Here is a 14,965-nt window from a genome sequence, read left to right on the forward strand (position 1 = left end):
TTTAGCAAATGGAATATAATGAAATAGGAACGGCGATAGATGGATCCAATTTCTCTCTGTGTGTGTGTCTGAAAGGAGGAAAAGCGCATTTCTCTGTCAGCGTGTGTGAGTGAGTGTGGCTGCGTGCTTGATGAGTTCCAGATGTGTGTCGACTAAGGCTTAGACCAGAGTTTTTTAGTCTCTTGTAAATAAATGTCTTAGGTATTTATGTTTTCAAATGTTAAGCCCCTAGAGTAAAAAGTTAAAACCCCTACAACACAGTTAAGGTTAAATATCTTATGAGTCTCTGTTTGTGAGAACGTTTGTAATTCTTAAACTATATAAACTATGAGCCCCCTGGAAGGACTATAAGTTCAAAGATCTTATGAGTCTCTATAAAAAGAGAACGTTTACTAACGAATCATGAGCCTACAGGGAGGACTTTCTAAGAGTGTATAGAGATGTTTTATATTTGATAACATTACTATAAACATTACATTACTATTATATTTGATATCATTACTATAAATCTGCAGATAAGTGATAACAAACTTCGACGTTGGATATGTCTTGTATGTTCTATGTGTTCAGTTTGTGAGCTCTGTTAATGTCTTAAGTCTTATTGTATGTCTTGTATGTTCTATGTGTTCAGTTTGTGAGCTCTGTTAAAGTCTTAAGTGTTATTGTCTATGGGAGGAGAGAACGGAGCAACAGTCTGCTCTGTCCGGTCCTTACACTCTGAAATCACATTGGTGACTGAACTGCGCACGCGTAGGATTTATGACTTTAGCCACTCCCCTGCACTGAACTGATTGGGAGAGTCCACTTCAGTGCAGCCAAAAAGAAACGGGAGGGGGAATTTTGCACACAAGTGAAATCTTCTCTTGAATTAACTATTGCTTGACTGTAAAACTGTTTGGTTGATAATCGGTTGAGTTGGTGAATGAGAGATATATTGACGGATTAAAAATAATAATAATAAAATAAATGAATAAAATACAATGTTATTGAGCTATTTATAATATTCCTGAGTTAAGCTGTTTGCTTATTTCTTAGCGTGAATGTGGAAAAAGTATAAACTAAACTCTTCTTTGTCCTTTTGTCCTTCTGTCATACGAGAGACGAGAAGGAGGAGACAGAGAGAGAGAGAGAGAGAGGAGGGGCTGACATCAACTGACATCAGAGACGGCAACCCAGTCCAAATCAAGGCCAGTGCTGTTATTATTCACAAATCTACTTTCCCTCACAGGATATAATTGATACATTGTGTTTACATAGAATATTTCATGTTGTGACCATTTCGCAAGAGCTTGGCAACAGACTGATGAATTTATGTAATTGATAATTACACATTACAGTTTCCGTCAATGACTTGTTTTGATTAGAGTTGTCTTGGAAATCCAGCATTAACATTATTCTGTAAAATTAAAGTAATTAGGTACTTATTAAGCAATTGGGTAGTGTTGCTGGTACAGGTATTTTATTTTTGAATTGCTCTGGAGTTGACTACTTTCCTTTACTCTTCCTCATCGGATGTGGTAAGATTGCCACTAATCAATAATTTGGTAAAATAAAATTCACAGAATAATTAGTAATTGATTGATTTGATTGATTAGTAATTCAATGATTGATTTGATTAATGGTTGATTCATTGATTGATTTGATTAATTGATTGATTGATTGATTTGGTTAATTTATTGATTGCTTGTTTAATTGATCAGATTGATTGATTGGCTAAATTTGTTGATGGATCGGATTGATTTATTGATTTGTAATTCGTTGATTGATTTGATTGATTAGTTGATTGATTGATTGATTAGTTGATTGATTGATTTGATTAGTGATTGATTGATTGACTTGATTGGATTAGTTAATTGATTCATTGATTTGATTAAGTTAGTTGATTGATTTATTGATTTGATTTGTTGATTGATTAATTTCATTTATTTATTGATTGATTTAGTTAGTTCATTGGTTGGATTAATTGATTGATTGATTTCATTAGTAATTGATTGACTGATTGATTTGATTTCATTGATTGATTGAATTTATTGATTGATTGATTGATTGATTGAATTGGTTGATTGATGTATTGATTTGAATTGGTTAATTGATTGATTGGATTAATTGATTAATTATTTTTTAATCAAAAAAAAAAAAAAAAAAAAAAAGGGGAAAACTAGAGGGTAACACATAACAAGTCATTACAATGGGGAAAAAGGACATCAAAACTACAAAAGCAATTACTCCTCTTCATGTAGTACAGAATAGTAATCCACTAGTTAATGGTATAGCAAAATTATCTGAAAAATGGAATAAACGTTGGCCTGACATTGAACAACCATGGCCATTGGAAGGCACGCTTAATCCAGACGTCATCAAGATAATGCAAGTGCTTGTATCCACGTATAAGACAGATCAAAAGAAGGGGAAGAAAGGAAAACTTCGTAAAGAAAAAAGACAAAGAGAGCTGGGTGTTCTTAAGCTTTTTGAAAATGAAGGACAAAAACTGATAAAAGACACAAAAGATAAGAGAGACAGAGGTGCAGAGAAAATGGCAAAAGAGGTGAAGGTGACAGAAAAACTGATTGCAGAAGTCAATACACCTTTCTCATATATGGATTCAGCAAAAACACCCCCACCTTATGAGAAAGAAGCCAAGTTTAAGGACGTTTATCCTCAGCTTCCAGTGATCATTCAGGAAGGTGATTATTGCATCAGAGATGAGGATGAACGAATAATAGAGAGGGGACAAGCAGAAACGACCATAAAGATGAATCCAAACTCCAAAGGCAGGAAGACAACGAGATCTCTGGAGACTAAGGGTAGAGTGAGATCAAGGAGGATGGAACTTGATGTTGACGACGATGATGAGGATGATCAGAGTGATTCAGAAGAGATCATGGGTGGATATGACCCTGTCATCAGACAGAGGTTGGCCAGAGCGGAAAGAAGGGGTGATGGAAGTTGGAAGAAGAAGAATACAAGCGATTCAAGCCCTGGTGAAAATGAAGATGGAGACAGCGATGAAGATTTGGAGACTAAAGGTGCTTCATGTTCAAGAGGATTTTATCCTCCAATGACTAACACAGAAGAAATAGAAAGTGATATAGACCGATGCGTATCATACCTGTATAAGGCCAATGATTTAGAAGAAGTAAAAGAACTGGAAGACCGACTCAAGAAGCTGCTGAGAAAAGAATCCCAAGAATCTGAGAAGAGATATACATTGAGGCCAAGGAAAGATGGCACTAGTAAGAAAATTATGCCGGTGATCATTCGAGGACAAAACCTAGAATATAAGCCTTTGCAGAACACCGATATGTCAGATATACTTGAGAAGCTGCCTACTCTTCAAGATGGAGCATATCCTTGGATTTCAAAGTTGGAAGAAATTACGGTGGGAACACAGTCTGCCATAGGAGACATTAAGAGACTTTTGGCTAATCTCCTTGGGATTCCAGGCATGGAAGAAATTTTTCAGAGAGCTGGACTTCATAGATACGTGGGAACTGCTGTGAATGATCCTGAATTGTTGGCTGCAAGCAGGAATCGGCTGTGGAGAGCACTGAAAGATACGTTTCCAACAAATGTGCATCCTGACAACATTCTGATTGACCCACTAGGACAACAAGAAAATCCGAGAGCCTACGTGTCAAGAGTTCATCAAGTGTGGAGAAATATTACCGGAAATGATCCAGATGTGAGTCAAATTGAGCAGTCAATCTTGAGAGCTAAACTACAGATGGGACTGCCCTTACCGGTAAGGAGCAAACTGGCAGAAGTGGTTGGACTTGGAAGCATGACAAAAGGCGTCTATACAGATCATATAGCCCATCAAGTGGATCTGTACCGGAAAAAGGAACACAACCAGAAAGAACAGGACCAAGAAACTCTCAGAAAACTCAATCAAATACAACTGGTGGAGAATAAGAAGGAGAAAAAACAAGCTCTGGTTATGCAGAACCAGGGTAAACCAAATCAACAATCACTGCCACAGCTTCAACCAAACCAGTTCCAACCACAATTGTACCAGACACCAATAGCGGTACCAGTTGTTTCATATCCACAGCCAGTTTCTGGACAGAGACAGAATTGGAGAGGAAGAGGACGAGAAGGTTCAGGAAGAGGAAGAGGAGGAAGATTCAAGCCACACTTCTTGCAATCTTCAGAAGTGTGTTATAATTGTGGACAGGTTGGTCATTTTGCCCGTGAGTGTAATGGGCCAGAAGGTAACACCAGAGGGAATTTCAGAGGAAGATACAGGAGCCAGTCAAGATCATCTGGAGGACCGGTGAACCCTTATAGGGGCCCGGAGCAAGGATTCTAGAGGTGCCCAGAAGATCCGAAAGGGGGGTGTCAGCTGGTAGCATCAGGACCGGAAAAAGATCCAACAATTAAGGTAAAAGTAAACAAACGACCATTGGAAGTGATGGCGGATAGCGGAGCTGCTTTTACCTGTGTTCGGCCTGAAGATGCTACACATCTCCCTATGTCCAATCAACTAATTAGGACAATCGGATTTGAGGGAGTGAAACAGCTGATTCCTCTTACGGAACCAATTGAGCTCTGCTATGAAAATCAGAAAATTACAATACCCATACTAGTATCAGAACATACACCTATTGCATTGTTGGGAAGAGATGCATTGTGTAAGTTGAACTGTACAATAAAATGTACACCAGACGGCTGTCTGGTAGAGATGCCAAAGGAAAATGTTTACCAATTGTCGATGACAACTGAGATGGATTCTTCTTCAGTATTCTGGATTGGAAATCTCAGTGAAGATTTTTTGAAGCAGGCTAAGATATGGGAGAAATTCATTGTGACAAACATGCCAGATGCGAGGCTTCCGGAATATCCATCTCATTGTACGCTCAAGTATTTCAAGAATGCTACCCAATCGGACTCAGAGGAATGGCTGAGTCGTCAACCAAAGAAAGTTCAACTTACCTCATGTTGCATAATTTTAGGACCACAAGGAGCAGCTATGAAGATAAACACAGACGATTATCTGGATAAAGAATTTGAGATTGAGAAGAGTGTGCCACATGTGACCTTGTTGGTTTCTGAAGGCTATGAGCAGAAGCAAATAGGAGAAATGATGACAGAAGCAGAGAAAGCTGTTTTCATACCGATGAAAGAGAATTTGGCGATCTGGAGGACTGAAGATCATCGATTTCTCAAAATCATGATTTCGGCTCAAGGACAAGGAGAGCCACAAGCTGTACGGATAACACACGAATCTATTTGCAGCGTGAAGATGGATTCAGACCCTATGAAAGAGGAGATGTTGCAACAAGTTCCAGAATTTCTGTGGTCTCAACACAGTACCGATATTGGACTTGTGAAATCAGCCCAACCGGTGAAAGTTGAACTTCGACCAGGAGTCAGACCTCCTTGGAAGAATCAGTATCCATTGAAAGATGAAGCAATCCAAGGGATCGAACCACAAATTGAAGGACTTTCGAAAGCAACTGTTTTAAGGACAACAAAAAATCCTCAGAGTAACACACCTTTGTTACCTGTGAAAAAACCAGATGGAACTTATCGTGTGGTTCATGACTTGAGAGCAGTGAATGAGGTAGTAACTGACTTTCCAGCGGAAGTGCCAGACCCGCATACTTTGTTAGCCCAAATTCCTCCTGATGCGACACATTTTACGGTGTTAGACTTATGTGGTGCATTTTTTAGTGTTCCACTTAGTGTAGAGAGTCAGGGTTTATTTGGGTTCACATATAAGGGACAGTTCTATGAGTACAATCGCTTACCACAGGGTTTTCGGCACAGCCCGCACATCTTCAATAAAGTATTGAAGGAAGATCTGGTAGGGATAGATCAGATATTGCAAAGCACTGTCATTCAGTATGTAGATGATATAATTATCTGCTCACAGGATAAGGAAACATGTCATAGAGACTCAATTAAACTGCTACAGGTATTGGCAGAAAAGGGACATAAGGTTTCACAGAAAAAGTTGCAATATTGCCAGGAGAAGGTTGTCTATTTGGGTCAGACAATAACGCACGGAAATCGAAGCATTTCGGATAGTCAATTGGAAGCTATTCGTAAGGCTCCGAAGCCTAGAACTGTCAGAGAGATGATGACATTTCTTGGTATTGCTGGATATTCTTCAGCTTGGGTTGAGAGCTATGCTAGTTTGACAGGACCTTTGAGAGCTATGGTAAAGGATACTGGAAATGGTCAACTCCATAGCAATCTTTCCTGGACACAGGAAGGCCTTGTGGCATTTGAAACGATCAAACAGAGGTTGCAGGAGGCACCTGCACTCACATTACCAGACTACTCTAAGAATTTTCTGCTATATGTGTCTACTTCTACTGGAGGCAAATATGCATGTGCAGTTCTTTGTCAGCCGACAGGCACAGGGACGAATCCTCAGCCTATTTCCTACTACTCTACTGCCTATTCAGAAGTAGAACTAGGACTACCATTGTGCTACAGAGCAATGGTGGGAGTATATTCAATGTATAACAAAGCATCATCCGTTACAATGGGTTACCCAGTAACAATTCTTACCCATCATAGTCTCAGAAATCTTCTGAACTTTGGGAAATATACATTGACTATGCCTAGGCTCAGAGACTATCACAGGCTCTTAGAGCAGGAAGATGTCACCCTAGTAAGGTGTGATACGGTGAATCCAGCCGAGAATTTGCCAACTTCAGAGGATGGTGAACCACATGATTGTGTCCAGGAAGCAGAGAAATACTCAAGGCTTCGATCAGATTTGCAAGCCTTTCCATTACGTGAAGCAGACCTGGAGTATTGGACTGATGGGTCTTGTTATCGTGTGGGAGACAAGTTGTGCGCTGGCTATGCAGTAGTCAAAGCCCAAGGAACTGGATTTGTCGTCGAGAAGGCTGAAGTAATACCACAGCCTGCGTCTGCACAACTTGCTGAACTTGTGGGGCTAACAGAAGCATGTTTGTTAGCAGAAGGAAAGCGAGTGACGATATACACTGATTCAGCATATGCACATAGTGTATGTCATCTGTTCGGAGCAGTGTGGAAAGGTCGAGGGTTTAAGAAAACGGATGGTTCTCCGATACAACATCATGCGCAAATAATGAAACTGTTACACGCTATGATGAAGCCTACAGAGATAGCGATAGCTAAGTGTGCAGCTCATAGGACAGATGTGTCGAAAGTTACACAAGGGAACAAAGCTGCTGATGAAGCTGCAAAAGCCGTCACAGGAGCGGACAAATTGGGCAAAGTTTTTCTGGTCACTCATGCAGTGGACTTGGAAGACAAAATTACGCTTAAGGATGTGATTTTGATGCAGGAAGCTGCTTCTACGATCGACAAACAGTTATGGCTTGACCGAGGTGCCGTCAAAGATGCTACTGGTCTGTGGAGAAACCATGAGGGGTTGATAGTAGCGCCTCCAGACCTATTAGGTCTGATGATTCAGGAAGCACATGGGTTAGCTCATGTTGCAAGGGGGGAGGTTAAAAGAAAGATCACAAAGGAGTATGGTTGTTGGGCACCATATTTGCTTGAACAAGTTGACTATGTCATAGGCAGGTGCACAATTTGTCTGAAAAACAATGTTCGCCGGGGTGTGACTGTTCTTCCTGGCCACATTCCTACACCGAGAGGTCCTATGCGTGAGTTGGTTATCGACTTTGTTGATATGATAAAACCAGTTGATGGGAAAAGGTACATGTTGGTGGTTGTTGACAGATTTTCACGATGGCCGGAGGCCTGTCCAACCAAGCGAAAAGATGCTCAGTCGGTTGCTAAGTTCTTGTGCAAAGAAGTTATAAGCAGGTGGGGATTTCCCGACCGAATATCCTCAGACAATGGGAAAGAATTTGTGGATAAATCAGTGAAATTGACGTTGCAAAAATTGGGAATTAAGCAACGTCTAGGAGCAGTTTATCACCCACAAAGTCAAGGGATTTGTGAAAGAATGAACGGTGTCTTGAAAAATCGCATTATCAAAATTTGCCAGCATACGGGTCTAAACTGGATAGCGGCGCTTCCTTTAGCATTAATGGTGTGTCGCTCAAGTGAGTTGCGTGATCTACGTATGACACCCCATGAACTGGTCACAGGAAGAAGGATGCCTACGCCTTGTTTGCGAACAAGCGGAAAGGGTCCAAGCTTGGCTCTCCTGGAAGATGAAATGAGAGCATACGTTACATATATGGCCAATTTTCATAAAAAGCTGTCCACGTATGTTTCTGACAGGCAAAGAAAAGAAGAGGTGCAGGAGAAGCTTGATGAGCAAAAAAGGAGTACAGTGCAACCGGGGGACAAGGTGTTCGTGAAGGTATTTAGAAGGAAGTGGTATAACGAACGCCGTGAGGGACCATTTGAGGTTGTTCGTAGTACTGGAACAGCTGTGCAGGTTAAAGGATCTCCAACGTGGTATCATTTGTCACATTGCGTTAAAGCACCTGGAGAAGTGGTGCCACGCATAGAGAGAGAGGATGTTGAAGGCTCAAGAGAGCAGGATGACAATAGGGAAGAACAGGTGGAAGGAGAGATGCCTGACAATATCCAGAGTCAACACCCGGAAGGAGAGATTGTTCATGTTGTGGACAACATTGATGATAATGTGTACACTTCTGATGATGCCAGAGATGACTCTGCAATGGATGGGAAGGAAAAGAGATTTGGGGACATTGACTTTCAATACGTCCCAGACACAACAGGGAATACTTCAGTGGACTGTGAAACCACGGAGATCACCAAGGGCAACTCTGTTACAGGAGAAGCTGATGATTCAGTTAGACAAAGTAGGCCCAGACCAGTTAGGAGAAAAGTCAGACCAAAACGTTACGAAAACTAGGGTAGAAGTAACCCTAGGAAAGTCAGCTCAGCTTCCATGCCAGTGCACGAGAGAGAACAGTGGTGAAGGGAAATTTAGAGTTCAGTGGGAAGACAACCATGGCAGGAGTTTAGATCTATTAGGAGCAGTTGCATTGAGAAAGTATGCGTTGCTGAATGATAAGAGAAGAATGAAGATTGAGGGTGATTGTACTCTCTATGTGTACAATTCCCAGCAGGAGGATCAAGGCGATTATAAATGTATTTTTTATAATCCACAGTTTGAAAGTGAGGGATTAGAGTCGGGACTAAGAGTTAATGTAGTGACACTAGTGGTGATAGATGGAAGTATAAGTAAAGAGCTCCAAGGTATAGGGAAAATAGATGAATCCACAACTATTACATCAACACTCCAACCTAATGCAACAACAGTAAGAAGCAATTCAACGCTTTCAACATTGACAGCTGTTAAAGCTATAAATGTATCACATTTCATTACAATGGCGCCTCAGAAACTCGTTCCAACACCAATTTCAGACAAAAATATTGTCATTAGGGCTAGGATGGGTGGTACAGCTCATCTTCCTTGTAGATGTGAGAGACGGAGTGGGGGTGGTGATATTCCTCCCACGTGGAGAGATAATTATGGAGAAGAATTGTTGTTATCAGGACTAGAAGTAGAAGCTGTGCCACCTAGCCAAAGGAAGTATATTTTGTACAACGATATGAAATGGAAAAGGGTTATGAGTGATTGCTCACTCATTTTGCGTAATATTACATGGGAAGATCAGGGAGAATATACTTGTACTTATTTAGAGCCAGCATTCAAATTTGTTCCGGTTAAGAATTACTGGTTAGAAGGCTATGTAACCCGGAAGGTGACGCTTATGATAGAAACTTTAAAGTCTGTTGAAGTTTCCACAGTTACCAAAGGAGTTCAGGAGCAGCATACTACAGTAGCTACTCCAACAATAAATAATACACAGAAGACATCTGTAACTTTGCCACTAGACCTAATCAAAAGTGTTAATACATCAACTAAAGCCACTATTTTAACAATAACTTTGGAAGAAATGAATGTTACAACAGCAATAACAAGCCCCGGAAATGTGACACAGACACCAACAACAACTTTCCTGAAACTAAAGGATGTAGTGAACGTGACTCAGAAGTCTGTGACACAGATGGAGAGTGCTGTAAATGGTAGTAAGGATAGTGTTGAAACAGGAGAACAGATGGTAGCAGTGAATCATGTACATTCATCTGAAATAGTGGAGAATACTATCCCGGGGGTACAGAATGAGTTCTTGGATTTTGATGGAAGACAAGAACATATATCTGATCAATACCGCTCGTTAGGGAAGAGAGAAACTAAATGGAAAGCATATGGATTTGACTCTTCTGTTTTGCAAATTAAAGATGGATGGGCAGGTAGGAATCTATGGTTCCAGCAGTTAACTCATTCTATAAGATCAGTGAGGAATCTTGAGGGTCCATGTCTGCTGAGAATTCCATCACCAGGCACGTGGGGTTCAATCTTAGAGACAGTGGCTCAACCTCTATCAACCGCGTGTCAATCTTATGCTTTATCATGGTTGTTGTATCAGCAACAATCAGTAACAGATATGATGATGTCATTGTCGAGACATTTGTTTAGGCCTAAGTTTAATTGCTCTTGGTTAAATTAATTACCCTATGTCAATTTGTTAGATCAGAATGAAAATCAGTTAACAGCGATTCCTGAAGCATTGGAGGTAAAACCAATAAGGGCTAGAAGCTGCTTTTGTTCAAATAAAACATATGATGGACCAGGTATGTTTATGGGTATATCAGATTGTGATGAGTATATGATGACTTTGGATAAGCATGAACGTAAGGTTAGTGGTGAGACATATAAAGTAACTTTTCATGTTCCATCTAGTAAGAATAGAAGGACTTTGATGGTAAAAGATCAGCTTTTGCCTGGAAATGTGACTATTGGGAATTTTCGAGATATTTGGTGGGTTTGTGGTGATAAAGCATATATATTCTTACCCTATGGATGGACAGGATGTTGTTACATGTCGACGTTGAAACTTCCATATGAGGTCTATACTATCCAAAAGGGAAAGGCATCGGACACTGCTAAATCTGATTCTAGGTCTGGAAATAGGGTGAAAAGGGAAATGGCACAATTTAATAGTTTGGAGTCCTACCATTGGAGGATAAGTCTAGGAGAGAAGTGGGGACTTGGACTTTTTCCATGGTATGGTGTAACATTTTTGGCAGATCACATTGATAATATTACCTATACTTTGCAGGGTTTTGCAAATGAAACAATACGAGGGTTTGATCTTCTGTCAAATACTCAGAGAAGTCACAGACTGACGTTGTTGAAACATGACATGGCTCTTGACTATATTTTAGCCAAACAAGGTGGCTTATGTGTGGCTATGAATCTGACGGGAGATGATTGTTATACTTTGATCCCCGATAGTTCCGATAATATCACTAGTGTTATAGATGCATTGAAGAGTATAAGGGATGCGTTTGGTCAGTCAGAAGGAGCTGGATGGTCAGCGAAGGCTTGGTTGCAAGATCAGTTGGGCCCAGTGGGAGCAGTGATAGTTCAGATTTTGGTAGCAGCTCTTATAGCGCTGTGTGTTATGTTTTGTTTTTGTACTCTGTTGTTGACTTTTGCGAAGGCTATGATATTGAGATGGGTTGGAGTTGTGATGCCTGGGGACAACACTCAGATGCCGTTGTTAGCTGTTACTGAACTGGATGGAGATAAACAAGTAGAGCTAGATGGAGTATTGATGGATAGATATCCATTTTAAATATCCGATCATTTTTCACGTCTTTACATATTATTGTGATATTTAGTGTTTTGATATGAATCAAAGGGGGGAAATGGAATGTCATTCATTTTATATCTAATTTCATATATCAATTTTAGTTGACATTGATGTTTTAATTTGCATGTGTTGTTTTGCAAAAGATACTGTTTGGTATTTTCTTTTCTTCCAGAAGCATATGGGGGAATATGTAGAGGGACTCAAATACTCAAACATGGACAATATGAATGGACTGGAGGAAGTGGAACAAGGAAGGAGTGGAAATGTTCCGATTCCATCATCAACGTCGCATTGAAAGACGACACTGTGGAGGAGATGAAGTGTAGTGGACTACATTCCAGTGTTATATTCTTTCTGTATTAATTTTTGAACAATTATGTTTTCTGTGTTGGGTACATGTGGGGACCTCAGATGTTTTTGTTTATTTCGTTGAAGTTTAGGGATATGGGGTCTAGGCAAGGACAGAGAGAATCCACAGGAGGGTCCGATGGGTCGACCAGCCTGAATGTGGACATTTTGATTGTATTTTGTTTGCTGGGGTTTTTCATATGTATTCAATTGCATCATAGCTTAAAATGTATTCATGAAGATGTGTGAATTGATCTGGAGTACTTAGGTGGTCGCCTAGGGCAGAGGGGCCGTGAGAGAATTTTCCTGTCTTGACTGACTGATGGATATTTGGAATGAAAGCTGCCAGACAGGTTTTTCGCTCTTACACTCCATGACAATTCATTTACACTCCATGACAATTTATTTACACTCCATAATAATGTATTTACACTACATACAAAAATGTGTCTATATAAACATGTGTTTAATCTCCATTAATTTTGGTTTATTGTTAAAGTTACTCAAGAGCAAGAATTGTTATTTGTCATAATCCTATTCTTTTTGTTTTCGAGACTTAATTAGTCTCGAAGGGGGGAATATGTAGTATCTTAAACAGTCTAGATAAAGTAGGAAACGTGGCCCTAAGATTTTGCTGATGTGGCAAAATGGTGTACTCTACTGTGCTGGAAAACATCTGGAAAGCATTACTAAATTCCTGGAAAAGAGGATATGTAATGGCCTGGGATTGGTTTTTTAGAATCACACCATAATACGTCACAAAGGATATAAAACCATGTCTTGAACGATAGAATAGGGAGAATAGTTAATCAGATTGGCTCGGGCTGTTTTCCAGACATCTGCAGGTGTCTGTCAAATTCTGATGCTGGAACCTTTGTTATAATAAACCTTTGAAAACAGAGTACAGTGTCGGCGGATTCCTTATCATTACAGCTTGGACCAGCAAAAGTGTTTCTTTTAGTAACCACACCTTCCTCTGACACCGCCTAGTATATAGGTCCTGGATAGCAGGAAGCTTGGCCCCAGTTATGTGCTGGGCCGTACGCACTACCCTCTGTAGCGGCTTACAGTCGAATGCTGAGCAGTTCCCATACCAGGTGGTGATGCAACCGGTCAGGATGTTCTCGATGGTGCAGCTGTATGACTTTTTGAGGATCTGGGGACCAATGCCAAATCTTTTCAGTCTCCTGAGGGGGAAAAGGTGTTGTTGTGCACTCTTCACGACTGTCTTGGTGTGTTTGGACCATGATAGTTTGTTGGTGATGTAGACACCAAGGAACTTGAAACTCTCGACCCGCTCCACTACAGCCCCGTCAATGTGAATGGTGGCGTGTTCGGCCCGCCTTTTCCTGTTGTCCACGATAAGCTCCTGGTGTGCGTGGGCAAAAAGCTCTATTTTCATGTCTACTAAAACCCTCTAAATTGGAACAACCATTTCAGTAGAGGTGAAATAAGTCTAACTACTAACAGATTGGAGGCACATTCAGGGGCACATTCAGGGGCACATTCAGGGGCAGGGGCACATTCAGGGGCACATTCAGGGGCACATTCAGGGGCCTCCCGTGATGGCCAACAGGGCGGCACACAATTGGCCCAGCGTCGTCCGGGTTACGGGAGGGGTTTGGCTGGGGGGGGGGGGCTTTACTTGGCTCATCGCGCTCTAGCGACTCCTTGTGGCGGGCCATGGCGCCTGCAGGCTGACTTCGGTCGTCAGTTAAACAGTGTTTCCTCCGACACACTGGTGCAGCTGTCTTCCGGGTTAAGCGAGCGGTGTGTTAAGAAGCGCGGCTTGGCGGGTCGTGTTTCGGAGGATGCATGACTCGACCTTCACCTCTCCCGAGCCCGTTGGGGAGTTGCAGCGATGAGACGAGATCGTAATCACGGAATTGGGGAGAGAAATAAAACGAGCACATTCAGAATATGTTGCAGGAACCTGTGAAAACAATCGCAAACATAGATTTGATCGAGTTAAACAAAACCCAGCTTCTATAGATGATATATATGATGGAAGATGTATAAGGAATTGTCTCCTCTAAATTGTCCTGATAATCTGTCCCTTCAGTTCAGGTGTGACTGGGTTCAATTTTAGTTTATTTTATCCTCTTCCTTTGTACTATTAATGAGCTTCCTGTACATCTGAGAAAACAAACACGTCCTTCTCTGCCGTTTATGGTTTAGGCCCCAAAAAGCCACACATGAACACGTACTTGAAACATTTTGTAGGTGAAATGGACGTGTCAAATGGAAAAATCCTGAAAGTGCTATTGTGACTAGAAAAGTATTTCCTTTAATTTGAATCAGTGTCTCAGTTGCCAGACCTCTTCTTCAAAACTTTAAACAGTTTAATGAGGAATTTGAACAGTTTAGATATTTGAACAGTTTAATGGGGATATTAAACGGTTTAATGGGGAATCTGAACAGTTTACTGGGGAATTTGAACTATTTAATGGGGAATTTGAACTGTTTAATGGGGAATATGAACGTTTTAGTGGGGAATTTGAACGTTTTAGTGGGGATTTTGAACAGTTTAGTGGGGAATTTGAACAGTTTAGTGGGGAATCTGAACAGTTTAATGGGGAATATGAACTGTTTAATGGGGAATTTGAACGTTTTAGTGGGGAATTTGAACAGTTTAGTGGGGAATTTGAACAGTTTAGTGGGGAATCTGAACAGTTTAATGGGGAATTTGAACAGTTTAATGGGGAATTTGAACAGTTTAATGGGGAATCTGAACTGTTTAATGGGGAATCTGAACAGTTTAGTGGGGAATTTGAACAGTTTAATGGGGAATTTGAACAGTTTAATGGGAAATTTGAACAGTTTAGTGGGGAATTTGAACAGTTTAGTGGGGAATTTGAACAGTTTAATGGGGAATTTGGCTGCTCTTTTTTGTCTCCAAAAAGGTTCTGTAGTAACCAAGGGAAGAGGGTGCATAACCTTCTGAGGGAAACTGTCAACTCAGAAATCAGTCTGACTGACATATTTATAGATTCAGACTA

This window comes from Coregonus lavaretus (assembly GCF_964263955.1).
Source record: "Coregonus lavaretus genome assembly, contig: HAP1_SCAFFOLD_79, whole genome shotgun sequence".
Taxonomy (NCBI): domain Eukaryota; kingdom Metazoa; phylum Chordata; class Actinopteri; order Salmoniformes; family Salmonidae; genus Coregonus; species Coregonus lavaretus.